Genomic DNA, 21996 nt, shown 5'->3' with positions numbered 1-21996 from the left:
CAATCACAACAATAATAACTACAACAAGAAAACAAGGGCAACAAAAGGGAATAAATAAATAATAAATAATAAAATAATAAAAGAAAGTCGTGCTAGTTGTGGTTTGTTACCACATGTGCATATGGATACTTGGGTTTACATCACAGACTGTAAGAGAAGCAGATTTCCATTACAGTTCCTTTTCTGTCTGTCACTGCAAATCAGTTAAAGCTAACAGAGAACACGCATTAAGACAGACTCGTAAAAAAAAAAAAACTCATTTAATTGATTGCATGCAAGTTGTAAATACACATATTCTTTTTAAAAATATGTATTTATTCCCTTTTGTTGCCCTAGTTGTCTTCTTGTTGTAGTTATTATTGTTGTCATTGTTGTTGGATAGGACAGAGAGAAATGGAGAGAGGAAGACAGAGAACGGGAGAGAAAGACAGACACCTGCAGACCTGCTTCATTGCCTGTGAAGCGACTCCCCTGCAGGTGGGGAGCCGGGGGCTTGAACCGGGGTCCTTACGCCAGTCCTTGTGCTTTGTGCCACATGTGCTTAACCCGCTGCACTACCGCCCAACTCCCTTAAATACACATATTCTATGGAAACACAACAGCCTGTACTCATAGGAAAAAAAAAAAAGAACGAAGTGGCAGAAAATACAGTTGGAAAAAAGAAGTTTGAACTCAAAACACATTGGAGACGTGAATAAATGCTTGCTGAATCCACAGTGAACAGCAATGTTTTCTTAGAAGGGACAGAGTTAATTTTTCAGACTCGTTTGTCGCATGAAGTCACAACTACATTCAGACCCACAGGCAATGCAGTAATCACAAATCTAGATTATTAACAGGGCCCCATTTTATTCCCAAGATTTTGACTCTCTCTGTCTTTCCTCTCTCTTAACTCAGGAGAACAAAGCCAGATTCCATCTTTTTGACCTTCAAAGACAGATCTGATAGGGTCCTTAGACTCACCTAGGTGAAGTCTCTCTGAGAGGAAGGTCTCAGCAGAGATGTCTAAACTCCTTCTAAAGAGTTGATGATGGAGATTGAAGTTCTGACTCCAGACAAGAGAGCACAATGGTCAGACATGGCCCCAAAGTCAGGGTGAGGAATTCCAAGGCCACCACCATGTCCTGTCCAGCTCACGGGTAAACAGCGGGAGTGCAACAGAGAAGGTATTTATAGCTCCTGTGTCTGTTCCTTACTCCTGTTACCCCTGGTGTCAGTGTGAACTCATGAGCACTAATTTCCCCAGGGGGAAGTGCTGTGTCCAGGAGAAAAGTGGTTTCTTTTCTTTATCTGTCCCTTGGAGACAATGTTACAAAACACAAGAAACCTTTCCTCATGAACTCTCCTTCCTTCTAGAATAATAGGCATATAGAATCGCATTCCCAGGCTCCACATTTTCCATAAAGTGTAATTCCTCTCCTGAGGATATTTATATATGTATATATTTTTTTGCCTCCAGCGTTATCACTGAGGCTTGGGTGTCTGCAGTACAGAATCCATGGCTCTTAGCAGCCTTTTTTTTTTTCCCCTCGTTGTTGTTGTTGTTGTTGTTGTTGGGTAGGACAGAGAGAAATGGAGAGGAGAGGAGAGGAAGAAAGAGAGGGGGAGAGAATGATAGACACCTGCAGACCTGCTTCACCACTTGTGAAGTGACCCTGCAGGCGGGGAGCTGGAGGCTTGAACCAGGATCCTTGCACTTTGCATCATGTGTTTCTACCCAGCCTCCCTGGGGATATATTCTAAAAGATCAAATACATCCAAGCAGGCCAGGACTGAACTGAAGTTATTCATCTTTTTTGTGTAGTGGTGTAGTGAATAGAGGGTGGACTGGTATTGATGGCTTATTTTATTACTAATACTGAATGCTTTTTAAAAGCTACATTTTAGCACGCATCAAGCTAATGATTAACATTTGCGGTGTAACTTCACATTGTTAGAATAAATGTCTCTTTATTTTAAGAGGCTTTCGCTAAAAGTAAATATGTTATTTCAATTATTTACTAGTAGGGAAGCAGGTCTTAGGGAATAAAAATGTTAAGAAGATTAAAACATAAAATCTTCTATTTAAAAAAAATTGTTTCTTAGCGTCTATAAAACCATTTCTTCTATCTCTTTTAAAAACTATTTATTTGGGAGTCATGCAGTAGCACAGCGGGTTAAGCGCATGTGGTGCAAAGCACAAGGACAGGTCAGGATCCCTGTTCGAGCCCCCGGCTCCTCACCTGCAGGGGAGATGCTTCAAAAGAAGCAGGTCTGCAGGTGTCTCTCTGTCTCTCTTCCTCTCTATCTCCCCCTTCTCTCTCAATTTCTCTCTGTCTCTATCCAATAACAAATAAATGAATAAAGTTTTTTTAAAAAAGAATTTCTTAAAAAAACTATTTATTTTTTTATTTCCTTATTGGTGGATTAATGGTTTACAGTCAAGAGTAAAACACAATAGTTTGTATAGCAAATTTTCTCTCGTAGAGAGGGGAAAACCATTATCTGCAGATTTCAAAACTCTTCATACCATAAGACAAAGCTTTGATGATTCAAGCGAGCAGGTCCTGACCAGTCCTGAAATACCAGTTTTTAGAACAACTAGAACTCAGATTTGGAGAGTTCATATTTTGATCATTTAAACTCTAAAAGATAGTCATCTTTGGAGTTGGAGGAAAAAAATCTGACTTTTTGTTTTTAAGTTCTTTTTTTTATTAGTGATTTGATAATGGTTAACAAGATTGTAGGATATAAGGGATACAGTTCATACAATTCCCATCACTAGAGTTCCATATCCCAATTTGCTGGAAGCTTCCCTATTCTTTATCCCCCTGGGAATATGGACCAAAATTCTTTATGGGGTGAGAAGATGGGGAAGTTTGGCTTCTGTAGTTGCTTCTCTGCTGGACATGGGTGTTGGCAGGTTGATCCATTTCAACCCCCCACCTGTTTCTATCTTTCCCTAGGGGGTAGAGCTCTGGGAAAGTGGGGTTCCAGGACACATTGATGAGGTCATCTGCCCAGGGAAGTCAGGATGGAATCATAGTAACATCTGGAATTTGGTGGCTGAAAGGTAGTAAGATATAAAGTAGGACAAATTGTTTAATAAACAGGAACCTAAAGGTAGGAATAGAGCAGATAAAACTAGGAGTCTTCCTGTGGAAAGAAGCTATTTTTGGTATGTTCCAAGGGGCCCTTGACTTTAGTAATTTTTCCCTCAGCCTGATAGTTAATATGCGGTGGGCTAAAAATATCTGTGAAGATGGTGTCAGAGTTGAGAACAATACAGAAAGCTGGGTTAGGGCAGAGAGTCAAATGAAGAAAGTATATAAGTACCATTAACTGAAAAACAATTGACTTCTAAACGAGTCTCTTGAGAACACAGACTCATTAAGACATGTCCTGTTTCTCTCTGCACCAGGATCTGCAGGGAATTCACTGGTTTAAAAATTGGGAAGATGACAGGGAAATGTACATAATCAGCAAAGCTGGTTAGCTGTCACTATCTTCTCTGCTTAGTTACCCAGATGTCCATCATTGGGCAGAGTGTCATATATGTAATTTTTTTTTTCTAAAGTCAAGTTTCAGAAGTGATGAACTGGGGCAGGGGTAGATAGCATAATAGTTATGCAAAGAGACTCTCATGCCTGGGGCTCTGAAATCCTAGGTTCAGTCCCCCGCACCACCATAAGCCAGAGCTGAGCAGTGCTCTGGTAGAAAAAATAAATAAATCAAAAATAAATAAATCAATTTTATTTTAGGGCCCAGACAGTGACACACCCAGTTAAGTACAGACATTACAGTGCCCAAGGACCCAAGTTTAAGCTCCTGGTCCCCCACTTGCAGGGGGAAAGCTTCATGAGTTGTGAAGCAGGGCCGTAGGTGTCTCTCTGTTTCTTTCCTTCTATTTCCCTCTCCTCTCTCAACTTCTGTATCTATCCTATAATAAATAAATAAATAAAGTAAAAAAAAAAAAGGAGTGATAAACTACTCTCCCATCTTTTCCAGGAGTAGACCTTCTCTATCCTCCACCATTCAGATAGGTATTCAGATTTCAAAATAGAAGCATTCCTCTCAGGTACTCATCCAGGTGAGTCTATGAGCCTGTGAGGTTTTACACAAGAGGTTCAGAGGTAACAAGAGCTGAGAACTTTGATATGAGGTCACACGGGGTCCTAACAAGCCTAGCCAAGACTCTAGAGTTATATGCATGTGTTTTCTGTTTTAACTAATATCTTTACAATTAATGTTTTTTTATTTTTTAAACTCCTAGAAACATGCACACACAACTTTTTTTTAAAATTACTTCTTTATTGGGGGATTAATGGTTTACGGTCGACAGTAAAATACAATAGTTTGTACATGCATAACATTTCCACATAACAATACAACCCCCACTAGGTCCTCCTCTGCCATCATGTTCCAGGACCTGAACCTTCTTCCCACTCCAGAGTCTTTTACTTTGGTGCAATACACCCACTCCAGTCCAAGTTCTGCTTAGTGTTTTCCCTTATGATCTTGTTTTTCAACTTCTGTCTGTGAATAAGATCATTCCAGACACAACCTTTTTTGTTGTTGTTGTTGTTGTTACCTAATGTGTTCTTGTATGGCTATGAATTGACCTGGTGACACCTGTGTTCAGTGGAGCAACAATTACAGAAGCCAGACCTTCTACCTTCTCCACCTCATAAAGAATTTTGTTTCATACTCCATGAGGGATAAAGAATAAGGAAGCTTCCAATGGAGAAGAGAAACAGAACTCTGGTGATGGGAACTGTATTGAATTGTACCCCTCTTTTCTCCCAGTCTTGTTGATCATTACTAATAAAAAATGAAAAAAGAAGAAGTACTGATATGTGCATAATATGTCAGTTGGGTCCTTCTACACAGTCCAAAACAACTCTGGAGAATACTATGCAATTTTAATTATATTTCCTTTAACCCTCGGGGAGTATGGACCCAAGGTCATTGTGGGATGCAGAAGGTGGAAGGTCTGGCTTCTGGAATTGCTTCCCCGCTGAACATGGGTGTTGATGGGTCGATCCATACACCCAGCCTGTCTCTCTCTTTCCCTAGTAGAAGGAAGGAAGGCAGGCAGGCATATACCTAAAATAGTCCTATTAACTATCTACAAAACGGAGGCCCTCCAACTCATCATCTGCACTATTCCAGGCTTTATATTCATGGTTAGTCAACAATTTGTTTGACTTTATATGTTAAATCTTCTTTCAGTCACCAGGTTCCAGATACTACCATGATGCCAACCTGACTTCCCTGGACAGACAACCCCACCAATGTGTCCTGGAGCTCTAATTCCCCAGAACCCCACCCCACTAGGGAAAGAGAGAGACAGGCTGGGAGTATGGATTAACTTGCCGATGCCCGCGTTCAGTGGTGATGTTTAATAAGAAGTGAAGCAGGTATGCAGGTGTCTCTCTTTCTCTCTCCCTCGCTATCTGCCTTCCTCTCTCCATTTCTCTCTGTCTTATCAGATAAAATGGGGAGAAAAAAAGGTTGCCAGGAACAGATTTGTAGTGTCGGCACCAAGCCCCAGTGATAATCTTGGACACAAAAACAAATGAATAACAGTAAAACACTGTTGGATTCTTCGACATCTGGGTCATGTTGACAATTTCAATGGGAGTTAAAAACGAGGTACACAAGAATAAAGAAGAGCTGTGGGTAGGGGGTAAGATAGAGGATCCAGAGGGTCTGGGTGGTGGTGCACCTGGTTGAGTGCCCATGTTACAATGCACAAAACCCAGGTTTGAGCCCTGCAGGGGGGAATGCTTCACTAGTGCCGACGCAGGGCTGCAGATATGTCTCTGGCTCTCTCTCTCTTTTCTTTTCTTCCTCCTTCCTTCCTTCCTTCCTTCCTTTCTAAAAAGAAAACATGGACAAAACCATAGGATAAGAGAAGTACAACTCTACACAGTTCCCACCACCAGATCTCCATATCCCATCCCCTCCCCTGATGGCTTTCCTATTCTTTATCCCTCTGGGACTATGGACCCAAGGCCATTGTGGGATGCAGAAGGTGGAAGGTCTGGATTCTGTAATTGCTTCCTCACTGAACATGGGCGTTGACAGGTCAATCCATACTCCCAGCCTGTCTCTCTCTTTCCCTAGTGGGGCAGGGCTCTGGGGAAGCAGGACTCCAGGACACATTGGTGGGGTCGTCAGTCCAGGGAAGTCTAGTCGGCATCATGCTGGCATGTGGAACCTGGTGGCTGAAAAGATAGTTAACATACAAAGCCAAACAAGTTGTTGAAGTAATGTATACTCTTAACCAGATGCGCTGCTACCTGCCCTGAAGATAAACAGAAGTTTTACACATGTACAAACAACAGTATTTACTGTAAACCATTAACCCCTCCAATTAAAATAATAAACAAAAGCACATTCTCTTTGCCTAGTTCCACTCATATCTGCCCATTATTCACTCTACTGTGGGCAGAACTCCATGACCCCAAGGAGTGAGGGGCCTTGAGATGGATGAATGGAAATTCAGAATGATTTTTACTTATGTATTTTTTTACTAATGATTTATAAAATTATAGCATAACAGGGGTACAATTCCACATCTTCCCTACCCCCTGAGTTCTGTGTTCTCACTTCTTCCATTGGAAACTGTTTTCCCAAGGTCACAGATATGTGTCAACTATTGTTTCTTTTTATTTTATTTTATTTTTTATTTAAGAAAGGAGACATTAACAAAACCATAGGATAGGAGGGGTACAACTCCACCCAATTCCTGCCACCCAATCTCCATATCCCATCCCCTCCCCAATAGCTTTCCCATTCTCTATCCCTCTAGGAGCATGGACCCAGGGTCGTTGTGGGTTGCAGAAGGTGGAAGGTCTGGCTTCTGTAATTGCTTCCCCGTCAACTATTGTTTCTATAACTATCTTGTCAGTCTGATTTTTTTTTTTCAAGAAAGAGTTAATAAGTTACAACTCTTATTTGCACTTGAAAAGACTTGAAGCACAAACACACCCTTGGCTCCATTTCTGTGCTCTTGGCCCTTAAGGCAATGAGATGTGTGAGAGCTGTTACAAACTTATCTTTGCTAGAGGTGGATGGTGACCCATGACAGCCCCTGGGACTAATGACCTGGTGATCTCAAGCAGGTGCAGACTGGGGGCTGAACTCAGTCCCAGGCCTGGGGTGCTTTGCTAAGTGAACCGTCACCCACCTTCAGGGAAGAATTGTTTAAGGATGTCTTCTCCAAGTTTCAGACTCCTAGACTCTTCCTGGAGACTCTCAAGTTTCCTTAGGGACAAAATGACCCAACTCTGGTGAGTCATTTCCAAGTGACCAGACACCTTCCAGAAGCCAGATGGTCATGAGAACTTCTGGGCCAATTGACTATGTGGGTGGACCACCTCTTTCCCAGGGACCTGTTTCTTTTGCAGCCCTGAAGCCCAGCCTGCAAGTAAGATGGTCTTGGATACAAAAGTCTACAATTGTCAACACCTGAAATAAATTTGCTTTCTTTTATTTGTTTGTTATTGGGTAGAGACTTAACTCTGGCGGGTCATTTCCACCTCTTTAGTGAGAGATGGGTGGGGACTCAGGATGGCCCCCGGGCCTAATGACCTGGTGATCTCAAGCAGGTAAAGACTGGGTGTTGAACTGCCAGGGGAGCTCTGCTAGGTGAATCAACACTCATCCCCAGGGAGGGATTGTTTAAGAAAAATTGAGAGAGGAGAGAGAAAGAGAGACAAAAAGACACCTGCAGCCTTGCTTCACCACTCCTTTCCTGCAGGTGGGGATTGGCACAGCTGTATTTGGGTGCTCGACCCCGATTACAATTTCTATTGGGCTTAAATAGGGCTCAGGAGAAGGGTTCTATGTGACAAGCTGGCATGTCAGCTTTATTGGCAGTTTAAAAAAAATTTTTCCCAAGCAACAGCAGGAGGAAGCGGGGTAGGGGCTGTGACCTTTTGGTTATCTCCCCTTAGCAGGAAATGTTTCCTCAACTGATTCTTGTCAAACAAATGGCTTACAGGCCCCTACCCCAGGTGCCCATTTTCTCGAATTTTGCTTCTTAACCCTTTTATTTCTGGAACAATATTTTTACCTTCTAACAATTTGTTTCATTCCTTTCTGTTGTGTCTGCCTCCAGAAGAGCTGGCATTCCTATAGCACACCAGCCTGAATGCATGCAGACATCACCTCTGAGTTTTCATACAGGTGAGTTCAAGACCCCAGGAAGTGGTGGGGGAGAAGGGCAGAGAGAGTCAGAATCAGTAACCTTTACCTGAGAGCAGCTGACAACCTCTCAGAACTCAGAGATCTTGACCTGTTGGCCTTGCAGACTAATGAGAATCATGGAAGAAAGATGCTTCAAAGAGAAGCGAATCTTCATGTAATGCAGGTGTTCAGGGGATCATTATCAAAGGAATGGAAACCCATTTAGAGCACGGAACTGGAGGTTTAAGGACATTCATTTAAAAAAAATATGTTTACTAGTGATTTAATAATGATGAACAAGATTGTAATGTAACAGAGGGTACATATTCCATATAGTTCACACCACCAAAGTTCGAGTCTCATCCCCTCCATTGGAAGCTTCCTTATTCTTTATCCCTCTGGGTATATGGAACCAAAATTCTTTATGGGGTGCAGAAGGAGAGAGTTCTGGCTTCTGTAATTTCTTCTCTACCGGATATGGATACTGTCAGGTTGGTCCATACCCCCAGCCCGTTTCTATCTTTCCCTGGCTGGGTAGGGCTCTGGAGAAGTGGGGTTCTAGGACATACTGGCGAGGTTGTCTGCCCAGGGAAGTCAGAGTGGAATCATAGTAGCACCTGCAACATGTTGGATAAAAAATAACGAGATGTAAAGCAGGACAAATTATTTAATGAACAGGAACTCAAAGGTAGGAATAGAGTAGGTGGAATTAGGGATGTTTGGGTGGGAAGAAGCTAGGAAGTCTATTTTAGGTATGTTCCAAGGGGCCCATGACTTTAGTAATTTTTGCTTGAGTCTGATAGCTAACTTGCAGGTGGGCTAAAGGTATTTTCTGGGAAGACGGTGTTGGAGTTGAAAATAGGACTAAAAAGCAGTATCAGAGCAGAGAGTAGCTCCCAAACATGAGAAAAGTTATGTAAATACCATTAACTATTTACCCTATCAGTCTGACCCAGGGTATATATCTATACAAATTTATATATTAATTAATATATTACATTTTTAGCAGTGATTTAATCTTACTTTACAAAATTACAACAGAGGTACAATACCACACCATTCCCACTATGAGTTTTGCATCCCTACTCCCTCCATTGGAAACTGCAGTAGTTCTCCCAAGATCACAGATATGTGATAACTATTATTTATGTAACTGTATATCTGTGCTTATATGTATTTGCCCATTTTAATGGATTTAATAATGATCAACAAGACTGTAGGATAAGAAGGGGTACAATTCCACACAATTCCCACCACCAGAATTCTGAATCCCATCCTATTCACTGGAAGGTTTCCTATTTCTTATCCCTCTGGGAGTATGGACTAAGGAGCATTATGGGTTGCAGAAGGTAGAAGGTCTGGCTTCTGTAATTGCTTCTTCACTGATCATGGGTGTTAGTAGGTCAGTTGATCTATACCCCCCATCCTGTTTCTATCTTTCCCTAGTGGGGCCAGGGCTCTGGAGAGGTGAGGTTCCAGGACACATTGGTGAAGTCATCTGCCCAGGGAAGTCAGGCTGGCATTATGGTAGAATCTGTAACTTGGTAGCTGAAAAGCATTAAGATACAAAGCAGAACAAATAGTTTAGTAATCTGGAAAGTAAAGGCAAGAATAGAGCAGATGAGATTTGGGGTCTCTATTATGGAAAAAGCTAGGAGGTCTATTTTAGGTGAATTCCAAGGGTCCCTCCTGTTACCTTATTCATTTTTGTCCAAGCCCAACAACTAACATGCAGTTTGGCTAAAGGTATTGTCTGGGGAGATGGTGTCAGAGTTGGAAACAGCACTAAAAAGCTGGGTCTGGGAAGAGAGCGGATTGCAAATATAGGGAAAGTATATAAATACTGTTAACTGTAACCCCCATTAATGTGATCCGGGGCCCATATTCAGCAAGGGAGCCTGTGTGACCTGCATCCCTGTAGGTCTGAGCTCTCATTCTGTGGTCATAGCTCAGAACTATCTTAAGATGTACTGCAGGCCCCATCTTCCTTGAGTCACAGAGTATGTTGACTCAGCCTCCCTTTGTAGGGTGAATCAGTCTCTACCATTGTTCCACATTAAGGTCAAGGTCCTGTAGAGACCCACTGTTCCTGATGGAGATGACCAGTGATGGTGGAGAGATGAATCTATTAGAAGCCTAGGTCCATCATGGCAGTGTTGGAATCCCAGGATTCTCTGACTAGGGCCATGGATGATGGGGTGGCCTGGTAGTGACCAAAGGAGCCATCTTTAGGGAGTTGGGTGGTAGTGCAGCGGGTTAAGTGCAGGTGGTGCAAAACGCAAGGACCAGCATAAGGATCCTGGTTTGAGCCCCCATTTTTCCACATGCAGGGGAGTCACTTCATAGGCAGTGAAGCAGGTCTGCTGGTGTCTGTCTTTCTCTCCGCCTCTCTGTCTTCCCCTCCTCTCTCCATTTCTCTTTGTCCTATCTAACAATGACGATGACATCAATAACAACAACAATAAAAAAAAGGGCAGCAAAAGGGAAAATAAATATATATAAAAAAAGAACCATCATTAAAGTATGCTTACCTCTTATCCTTCTCCAGATTTTTAATTCTCTACTTTATCTGATAAGGTTAGCCTTGGAGTGACTGAAGGAAGTAAAATAAGAAGTAGGTGAGGAATGACAACCCTTCAGCTTCATTACTCGGGTGAGACCTTTCCTTTCATAGTATTTTCTAATTCCATCCCAGGTGGATCACTTTCTAACAAAGTCCCAAAACCTAGATATAGACCAGGTTCTGTGAGAGAGAGCATATGTTCACATGTATCCATAAACTAGTGCAAAATATACACCTGAAAGCATAAGTACACTAGAGTTTGCAGTGAGTACCCCCCCAATACTTCCTCTCCACTATTCCAACCTTTGGGTCCATGATTGTTCAACAATTTGTTTGGCTTCGTATGTTAACTCTCTTTTCAGCCACCAGGTTCCAGATGCCATCAGGATGCCGGCCAGGCTTCCCTGGACTGAAGACCCCACCAATGTGTCCTGGAGCTCTGCTTCCCCAGAGACTCACCCTACTAGGGAAAGAGAGAGGCAGACTGGGAGTATGGATCTACTAGTCAATGCCTATGTTCAGCTTGGAAGCAATTACAGAAGCCAGACCTTCTACCTTCTGCAACCCACAATGACCCTGGGTCCATGCTCCCAGAGGGATAGAGAATGGGAAAGCTATCAGGGGAGGGGATGGGAAATGGAGATTGGGTAGTGGGAATTGTGTGGAGTTGTATCCCTCCTATCCTATGGTTTTGTTAATTTATCCTTTCTTAAATAAAAAATAAATAAAAAAAAAGGCAAAGTAGGGTGACGAAGCCTCCCTTTGGAGAGTGGGAATAGTCCCTACCACTAAATGCTCTACAGTGAGGGCAAGGTCCTGGAGAGACCCAGAAGAGGGCTTACGATGATGTTCCAATGATGGCAGAGAGAGGGATCTATTAAAAGAGTAGGCCCATCATATCTGTGTGAGAATTCATGGATTCCCTGGTCCTGATAATTTTGCTTTTTTTTTTTTTCTCTTCTTCTAGTTCCTTCCATCCTATGGATACAAGCAATCATACAGCAATCTTAGAATTTCTACTCCTGGGTTTGTCAGAGGACCCCGAGCTGCAGTCTCTCCTCTTTGGACTCTTCCTCTCCATGTACCTGCTCACTGTGTGGGGAAACCTTCTCCTCATCCTGGCCGTCAGCTCAGACTCTCACCTCCACACCCCCATGTACTTCTTCCTCTCCAACCTGTCCTTGGTGGACATCTGCTTCACCTCCACCACCATCCCCAAGATGCTGCACAACATCTGGACACAGAGCAAAGCCATCACCTATGCGGGCTGCATCTCACAAATGTACTTTTTCGTGCTCTTTGCAGGACTGGACAATCTCCTCCTGATGGTGATGGCCTATGACCGCTATGTGGCCATCTGTCACCCACTTCACTACACGGTCATCATGAACCCCCAGCTCTGTGGGTTACTGGTTCTGGCGTGTTGGGTTACAAGTACCCTAGATTCCTTGTTACACAGCCTACTGGTGTTGCGACTGAACTTCTGTGCTCATTTGGAAATCCACCACTTTTTCTGTGAAATCAATCAGGTGCTGCAACAAGCCTGTTCTGACACATTTCTCAATGACATGGCCAAATATGTTGTAGTCGTCTTCATGGGTGGAGGTCCATTTGTGGGCATCCTCTACTCTTACTCTAAGATTGTCTCTGCCATATTGAGAATCTCCTCAGCTCAGGGGAAGTCCAAAGCCTTTTCCACCTGTGCCTCTCACCTCTCCGTTGTCTCCTTATTTTATTGTTCATCTCTGGGAGTCTATCTGAGCTCTGCTAGAACCCACAGCTCACACTCAAGTGCTCCAGCCTCAGTGCTGTACACCGTGGTCACCCCCATGCTGAACCCCTTCATCTACAGCCTCAGGAACAAAAACATCAAGGCGGCTTTAACAGACCTATTTGAGGGAGCATTTAAAAAAGAGTCCATTGTTCTGGTGCTAAAAAAAAAAAATGCCCATAACTGCAGGGATTAAGACTTCAGAATCGGGGCCAGGTGGTGGCTCACCTGGTTGAGCACACATGTTACAGTGCACAAGGACTCAGGTTCGAGCCCCTGGTCACCACCTGCAGGGGTGAAAACTCTCCAAGTGGTGAAGCGGTGCTGCAGATGTCTCCCTGTCTCTCTCCCTCTCTCTCACTCCTGTCCCTCCCTATTTCTGACTGTCTCTATCCAACAAATAAAGTTAAAAAAGATGAAAAAAAAAAGACTTGAGAATCAACACTTATAATTTGTTACTGAGGTTGTTGGAACTTCATTTACTCTATAATTGCTGGAATTTTAATTTTTTATTCATTGATTTACTTTATTTATTTATTTTTACCAGAGCACTTCTCAGATCTGGTTAACGGTGGTCCCGGTGACTGAACCTGGGACTTTGTACCCCAGGCAGGAGAATCTCTTTGTATAACCGTTATGCTATCTACCGTCACCCAAATATTTATGTCTTTAGCACCTGTGCAGTACAAGAAAATCTTTCCTTTTGTTTTCTATCTACTTTTTCCAAATAGCTCACCAACCTTGCATATCAAATGATTTGAAACCACTGGATCTAATTGACCTGCTCAGAGTGTCTGGACCCATCATGGCCTGAGGAATATGTAACCCTTAAAATTTTTCTTCTCCCTCTGCAACCCACAACTACCCTGGATCCACACTCCCAGAGAGATGGGAAGGCTATCAGGGGAGGGGATGGGATATGGAGATCAGGTTGTGGGAATTGTGTGGAATTGTGCCCCTCTTACTGTTGGTTTTGTTAATGTCTCCTTTCTTAAATTAAAAAAAAACTTAAAAAAAGAAAAGAAAAAATAATAATAAAAAGAAGCAGTGAATGCATAGTGCAGGCACTGAGCCCCAGTGATAATCCTGGAGGTAAAATAAAATAAAATATCCCACAACTTAGTGGATCAAAACAAGAAAAAAAATTTTCTCCTTCTTCTTCTCCTTCTCCTTCTCCTTCTTCTTCTTCTTTTATTTTTTTTTTAATTGGGGAAATTAATGGTATACAGAAGACAGTAAAATACAGTAACTGGTACATGGGTAACATTTCTCAGTTTTGCACATAACATTCTAACCCTTCACCTACCTCCTCCTCTGCCACCATGTTCCAAAACCTGACCACTCCCCACTCCAGAGTCTTTTACTTAGGTGCAATACACTGACTCTAGTCCAAGTTCTGTTTAGTGTTTCTTCTACTGTTTTAGTGTTTCAACTTCTGTCTCTGAGTGGGGTCATTCCAGCTTCGGCAGATTTCAGCTTATTCATGCTCCATCCTGCTAGGCTCACTCATTAGTGATGACCATTTGGTAGATCGCTCAAAACTATAAACATACTTTTTTTTTTATAGCTTATAGTTCCTTTTGTTTATAAAAATGCTTTTTTTTTGTTTAACTTAGTTTGACAAAATTATATGACAGCCAGAGTAGTATATTTTAGTTTTTTTTTTTTTTCAAATTTTTGATGAATAGTACGTAGGTTATACGATTGTAAGATGATAGGGCTTCATTCCATTCCACATCACATCTACCACTAGTCTTTGTCCTCACACTCCCAGCTCCCAAAGATCACCACCAGGGTTCTCACAAAGTCTTAGAGACAGTTTGCTTGCTTCTGGATTTTTAAAAATATATTTATTTATTATTTATTCCCTTTTGTTGCCCTTGTTGTTTTATCATTGTAGTTATTCTTATCGTCGTTGTTGGATAGGGCAGAGAGAAATGGAGAGAGGAAGTGAAGACTGAGAGGGAGAGAGACCTGCTTCACCACTTGTGAAGGCGGGGAGCTGGGGGCTCCAACGGGGATCCTTATGCCAGTCCTTGTGCTTTGCGCCACCTAAGCTTAACCCGCTGTGCTACCGCCTGACTCCTGCTTTATTTTTTTAATCTTTTAAAAAATTTTATGTATTTTCCCTTTTTGTTGCCCTTGTTGTCTTTTGGTTGTTGTAGTTATTATTGTTGTTGTTATTGATGTCGTTGTTGTTAGATAGGACAGAGAAAAATGGAGAGAGGAGGGGAAGACAGAGAGGGGGAGAGAAAGACACCTACAGACCTGCTTCACTGCCTGTGAAGCGACCCCCCTTCAGGTGGGAAGCCGGGGGCTCGAACCGGGATCCTTTAAACCCGGCCTTGCACTTTGTACCACGTGCGCTTAACCCACTGCATTACCACCTGACTCCTTATTTTATTTTATTTTATTTTATTTATTTATTTATTTAATTTATTTTTTTTCTGGGATGGGTAAGGGGATGAAACGAACAAACAAGGGTGGTGGGTAGATAGCACAATGGTTATACAAAGAGACTCACATGCCTGGGGCTCTGAAGTCCCAGGTTCAGTCCCAGCACCAATATCAGCCTGAGCTGAGCAGTGCTCTGGTTAGAAAAATTAATTGAGGTAGTTGGGTGGTAGCACAGTGGGTTAAGCGCAAGTGGTGAGAAGTGCAAGGACCAGCGTAAGGATCCCGGTTGGAGCCCCCGGCTCCTCATCTGCAGGGGAGTCGCTTCACAGGCGGTGAAGCAGGTCTGCAGGTGTCTATCTTTCTCTCCCCCCTCTGTCTTCCTTTTTTTTTTTTTTTTTTAATGTGTTTCAGATCTCTGGATTTGACATATGAGTGAAACGATCCAGTAATTGACTTTCACCTTTATTTATTTATTTACTTATTTATTTTTATCTCTTATTTTGCTAAGCATAACCACTTCCAGTTCAAGAATATGTTAGGGTTGAAGCAGATAGCATCATGAATATAGATTCTCATGACTGAGGCTCCAAAGTCCCAGGTTCAATTCCCTGCATCACCATAAGCCTGAGCTGAGAAGTACTCTGGGGAAAAAAAAAAAAAAAGAAGAAGAAGAAGAAAGAAAACAAAGTAGGTATAAAGAAGAAGAAAGAAAGGGGGCTGGATGGAGGCACACCTAGTTGAGTGCATGTTACAAAGCATAAGAAACCCCAGTTTGAGCCCCTGGCCCCCACCTGGGGAAGCAGGCATGCAGGTGTCACTTTCTCTCTCTCCTTATCTTGATTAAAAAATTTAAATGATCTTTGTTTATTGACTGGATAAAGATAGAAAGCCAGAGGGAAGGGGAGGTAGAGAGACAGAGAGACACCTGCTGCATTGATTCATCACTGGCAAAGCTTCCCCCTGGCAGATGGGGACCAGGGACTCGAACCTGGGTCCTTGCACATTGTAACATGTGTGCTCAACCAGGTGTGCCACCACCAGGACTCTGTGTCTCTCTCTTCCTCTCTTTCTGCCCCTTCCCTCTTGATCTCTGGCTGTCTTTATCCAATAAATAAAGACAAAAAACCTTTAAAAAAAAGGAAAAAGAAGATTAAAAAAGAGGAATATTCTTTTTCTATCTTTATTTATTATTGCACAGAGACAGAGAGAAATTGAGAAGGGGGAGGGAGATAGAGAAGGAGAGAGACAGAGAGACACCTGCAGCCCTGCTTCTTCATTTATGAAGCTTCCCTCCTGCAGGCAGGGACCAGGGTCTTGAACCTGGATCCTTGCACATTGGAATGCGAGCGCTTAAAGAGGTGTGCTACCTTCTGGCCCCTAAAAAAAGAATATATATATATATATATATATATATATATATATATATATATATATATATACACAAATTTATTTATTGGGGAATTAATGTTTTACATTCATCAGTAAATACAATAGTTTGTACATGCATAACATTTCCCAGTTTTCCATATAACAACACAACCCCCACTAGGTCCTCTGTCATCTTTCTTGGATCTGTATTCTCCCCACCCACCCACCCCAGAGTCTTTTATTTTGGTGCAATATGCCAATTCCATTTCAGGTTCTACTTGTGTTTTCTTTTCTGATCTTGTTTTTCAACTTCTGCCTGAGAGTGAGATCATCCCATATTCATCCTTCTGTTTCTGACTTATTTCACTCAACATGAATTTTTCAAGGTCCATCCAAGATTGGCTGAAAACAGTGAAGTCACCCTTTTTTATAGCTGAGTAATATTCCATTGTGTATATATACCACAACTTGCTCAGCCACTCATCTGCTGTTGGACACCTAGGTTGCTTCCAGGTTTTGGCTACTACAAATTGTGCTGCCAAGAACATATGTGTACACAGATCTTTTTGGATGGGTGTGTTGGGTTCCTTAGGATATATCCCCAGGAGAGGAATTGCAGGGTCATAGGGTAGGTCCATTTCTTTTTTTTTAATATAATTTATTTCTTTATTGGGGAATTAATGTTTCACATTCAATAGTAAATACAATAGTTTGTACATGCATAACATTCCCCAGATTCTCATTTAACAATAAAACCCCCACTATGTCATTCATCATCTTTCATGGACCTGTATTCTCCCCACCCACCCACCCCAGAGTCTTTTACTTTGGTGCAATACACCAATTCCATTTCAGATTCTACTTGTGTTATCTTTCCTAATCTTGTTTTTCAACTTCAGCCTGAGAGTGAGATCATCCCATGGGTAGGTCCATTTCTAGCCTTCTGAGAGTTCTCCAGACTGTTCTCCACAGAGGTTGGACCAACTGACATTCCCACCAGCAGTGCAGGAGGGTTCCTTTGACCCCACACCCTCTTCAGCATTTGCTGCTTTTCCCTTTTCTGATGTATGACATTCTCACAGGAGTGAAGTGGTATCTCATTGTTGTCTTTATTTGCATTTCTCTGACAGTCAGAGACTTGGAGCATTTTTTCATGTGTTTCTCGGCCTTTTGGATCTCTTCTGTGGTGAATATTCTGTCCATATCCTCCCCCCATTTTTGGATGGGGTTATTTGTTGTCTTGTTGTTGAATTTGGCAAGCTCTTTATATATTCTGGTTATTAGCTTCTTGTCTGATGTATGGCATGTAAAGATCTTCTCCCATTCTGTGAGGGGTCTCTTGGTTTGGGTAGCGGTTTCTTTTGCTGTGAAGAAGCTTTTTAATTTGATGTAGTCCCATAGGTTTATACTTGCCTTAGTCTTCTTTGTAATTGGATTCATTTCATTGAAGACGTTTTTAAAATTCATGTGGAAAAGAGTTCTGCCAATATTTTCTTCTAAGTATCTGATAGTTTGTGGTCTAACATCCAAGTCCTTGATCCACTTGGAGTTTACTTTTGTATTTGGTGAAATATAGTGGTTCAGTTTCATTCTTCTGCATGTTTCAAGCCATTGTTTCCAACACCATTTGTTGAAGAGACTATGCTTCCCCCCATTTAATAGTCTGGGCCCCTTTGTCAAAGATTAGATGTCCATAGGTGTGGGGGCTTACTTTTGGGCTCTCAATTCTATTCCACTGGTCAGTGTGTCTATTCATGTTCCAGTACCAAGCAGTTTTGATGACAATGGCCCTATGATATAATTTGAGATCTGGGAGTGTGATACCTCCAGTTCTGTTCTTTCTTTTCAAGATTGTTTTTGGCAATTCTAGTTTTTTTCTGGTTCCAGACAAACATTTGTAGCATTTGTTCTATTCTCCTAAAAAATGTGGTACCACTCTTATCCTATGGTCTTGTCAGTCATTATTAAATAAGTAAATAAATATTTAAAAATAAAGAATAAAAATGCAAAGAATACTGTATGTGAAACAAATATTGTACACATCTCACAATAAAGAAAATAAATCAAATAACCAAATGCATTCTATCCCAGAAATTAAAATATTAATCAGGAAAGGCCTTCAGCATATACCAATATGTCTATTAAGTTTTTCATGTGAATACCCCAAAGAATGAGAAGATATTTTGCACTATATGCTTTGCAAACTGTATTTGCACCAAGTGCATTTAACCCGCTGTGCTGCCTCCTGGCCCCCTATGCCCAATTTTTTCTATTAAAGGTCCATGGTTTTCTCTTCAGAAGTAGTAACAGGTATATGTGTGTGACTTGAGAAGAAAGAGAAGATGGTTCCATTGGAAAAAAAAAGGTCAAATATATACAAACCTAGAGAGTGTAGAAATAATAGTTTATCCTATAACTTCAACCTTAGGAAAACTGTTGTAGTTTCCAATGGAGGGAATGGGGATACAGAACTCTGGTGGTGGGAATGGTTCAGATTTATACCCCTGTTATCTTGTGTTGGGTTGCATTGTGGGGGGAGAGAAAAGACTGGAGTGGAGTGGGAACACAAATCTTTATTCACGCAGATGCCTCAGAGTTGGATGAGAGCACAGCAGTTTGGGCCATGTGGAGCTAGCAAAATGGCTGCCTCCTGCTATGCGCAGCAACCCTTCTCTGGGTCAGGTTGAGGAGAAAAGGGGAGCCAAAAGAGAGAAAGGCAGAAGCAGGAGGGCTTTTATGGGGGAAATGCCAGAAGTGGCAAGTAGGGATGTGATTGGCTAGGAAAGGGGGTGGAGAGAACAAGGCACTCTGGGAAGGTAGAAAGCTTCCATAGCAATTGTTGTTAGGGCTTCAGCTCTCACAGGAATGGACGATACTCTGACAGGGCAACATGGTGGATCTCTATAAATAAAACTTGCATGGAAATATAATGTTTTGTGGGCCCTGCCAATGTTCTACCACATCTGCACAATATCCCAACAATCCTGTAACTTTTAAATTTTATTTAATTTTTATTTTCTTTTGACATTTTTTAATCTTTATTTATTTTTTGGATAGAGACAGTCAAAAATTGAGAGGAAGGGGGAGATAGGGAGCCAGAGAGACACCTGCAGCTCTGCTTCACCACTTGTGAAACTTTCCCCCTGCAGGTGGGGACTGGGGGCTTGAACCTGGGTCCTTGCACACTGTAACATGTGCTCTCAACCAGGTGTACCACCACCGGCCCCTTTCTTTAATTTTTTTTTTTTCTTTTTTTGTAGCTATACTAGTTTTTTTTTTCTTCCTCTGAGCCTGAAATCTGATATGCAGATGGATCCAAGTTATTGTCTGGGGAGATGATGTCATGGCTGGAGAAAGGACAGAAAGCTGGATCAGGGGAGAGAGTAGCTCCCTAATATGGGGAAGGGGTATAAATATTGTTGACTGTAGTAAGTACATCTTTTTTTTTTTTTAATTTTTTTTTTTTATTTAAGAAAGGATTAATTAACAAAACCATAGGGTAGGAGGGCTACAACCCCACACAATTCCCACCGCCCAATCTCCATATCCCACCCCCTCCCCCGATAGCTTTCCCATTCTCTATCCCTCTGGGAGCATGGACCCAGGGTCATTGAGGGTTGCAGAGGGTAGAAGGTCTGGCTTCTGTAATTGCTTCCTCGCTGAACATGGGCGTTGACTGGTCGGTCCATACTCCCAGTCTGCCTCTCTCTTTCCCTGGTAGGATGGGTCTCTGGGGAAGCTGAGCTCCAGGACACATTGGTGGTGTCTTCAATCCAGGGAAGTCTGGCCGGCATCCTGATGACACCTGGAACCTGGTGACTGAAAAGAGAGTTAACATACAAAGCCAAACAAATTGTTGAGCAATCATGGACCCAAAGCTTGGAAAAGTGGAGAGGAAGTATTAGGGAGGTACTCACTGCAAACTCTAGTATACTTCTGCTTTCTTACTTTGGTGCCATACTCCAAACTCAGTAAATTTCTGCTTTGCGTTTCTACTTCTTTTTTTTTTTTACATGCATAACATTCCCCAGATTCCCATTTAGCAATACAACCCCCATTATTTCATTCATCATTTTTCATGGACCTGTATTCTCCCCACCCACCCACCCACCCCAGAGTCTTTTACTTTGGTGTAATACTCCAATTCCATTTCAGGTTCGACTTGTGTTTTCTTTTCTAATCTTGTTTTTCAACTTCGGCCTGAGAGTGAGGTCATCCCATATTCATCCTTCTGTTTCTGACTTATTTCACTCAACATGAATTTTTCAAGGTCCATCCAAGATCGGCTGAAAACGGTGAAGTCACCATTTTTTACAGCTGAGTAGTATTCCATTGTGTATATATACCACAGCTTGCTCAGCCACTCATCTGTTGTTGGACACCTGGGTTGCTTCCAGGTTTTGGCTATTACAAATTGTGCTGCCAAGAACATATGTGTACACAGATCTTTTTGGATCGATGTGTTGGGTTCCTTAGGATATATCCCCAGGAGGGGAATTGCAGGGTCATAGGGTAGGTCCATTTCTAGCCTTCTGAGAGTTCTCCAGACTGTTCTCCACAGAGGTTGGACCAATTGACATTCCCACCAGCAGTGCAGGAGGGTTCCTTTGACCCCACACCCTCTCCAGCATTTGCTGCTGTTACCTTTTCTGATGTGTGACATTCTCACAGGAGTGAAGTGATATCTCATTGTTGTCTTGATTTGCATTTCTCTGACAATCAGAGACTTGGAGCATTTTTTCATGTGTTTCTCGGCCTTTTGGATCTCTTCTGTGGTGAATATTCTGTCCAATTCCTCCCCCCATTTTTGGATGGGGTTATTTGTTGTCTTGTTGTTGAGTCTGGTAAGCTCTTTATATATGTTGGTTATTAAACTCTTATCTGATGTATGGCATGTAAAGATCTTCTCCCATTCTGTGAGGGGTCTCTTGATTTGGGTAGTGGTTTCTTTTGCTGTGAAGAAGCTTTTTAATTTGATGTAGTCCCATAGGTTTATACTTGCCTTAGTCTTCCTTGTAATTGGATTCGTTTCATTGAAAATGTCTTTAAAATTTATGCGGAAAAAAGTTCTTCCAATATTTTCCTCTAAGTATCTGATAGTTTCTGGTCTAACATCCAAGTCCTTGATCCACTTGGAATTTACTTTTGTATTTGGTGAAATACAGTGATTCAGCTTCATTCTTCTGCATGTTTCAACCCATTGTTTCCAACACCATTTGTTGAAGAGACTCTGCTTTCCCCATGTAATAGTCTGGGCCCCTTTGTCAAAGATTAGATGTCCATAGGTGTGGGGCCTCATTCTTTAATTTTTTACCTTGCTATCAAGGTTATTGCTGAGGCAGGGAGCTGGCACTATGAGTCCATTGCTCCTGGCAGCCATTTTTTTTTTTTTTTTTTTTTTTTTTTAGTTTCGTTGGATAAGGTAGAGAGAGACTGAGAGAGGAATGGAAGATAGAGAAGGAGAGAGAAAGAAAGGTAAGACACCTGCTTCACTGCTTGTGAAGTGTCCCTCCTGCAGGTGGGGAGTCAGGGGCTCAAAGCCAGATCCTGCAAGGATTCTATGTGCACTTAAAACGTGTGCCACTGTCCGGCCTTCCCTTATCTTGTAATTTTAGAAGTGAACATTAAATCACTAACCACATTTAAAAAATAGAACAAAACAAAACACAGTTCTCTCCCTTGCTGAAGAGGGAAAGTCAAAATCTGAAGTTCCTGGACTTTG

At 42.0% G+C, this 21996-nt stretch overlaps 1 protein-coding gene and 1 pseudogene across 1 annotated transcript in view; one reads left to right on the top strand and one right to left on the bottom strand.

Annotated features, from left to right (window-relative positions):
• The window catches only part of LOC132535528 (zinc finger protein 678-like), a 307284-nt gene that overhangs the window by 136165 nt on the left and 149123 nt on the right, over positions 1-21996 (bottom strand). The gene's annotated exons all lie outside the window — the stretch shown is intronic.
• On the top strand, positions 11587-12574 carry LOC103116146 (olfactory receptor 7A10-like; annotated as a pseudogene).

The sequence above is a fragment of the Erinaceus europaeus genome, chromosome 23, assembly GCF_950295315.1.
Source record: "Erinaceus europaeus chromosome 23, mEriEur2.1, whole genome shotgun sequence".
NCBI classification, from domain to species: domain Eukaryota; kingdom Metazoa; phylum Chordata; class Mammalia; order Eulipotyphla; family Erinaceidae; genus Erinaceus; species Erinaceus europaeus.
Note: the sequence above shows the minus strand (reverse complement) of the source record. Positions and strands in the feature narration are given on the sequence as shown.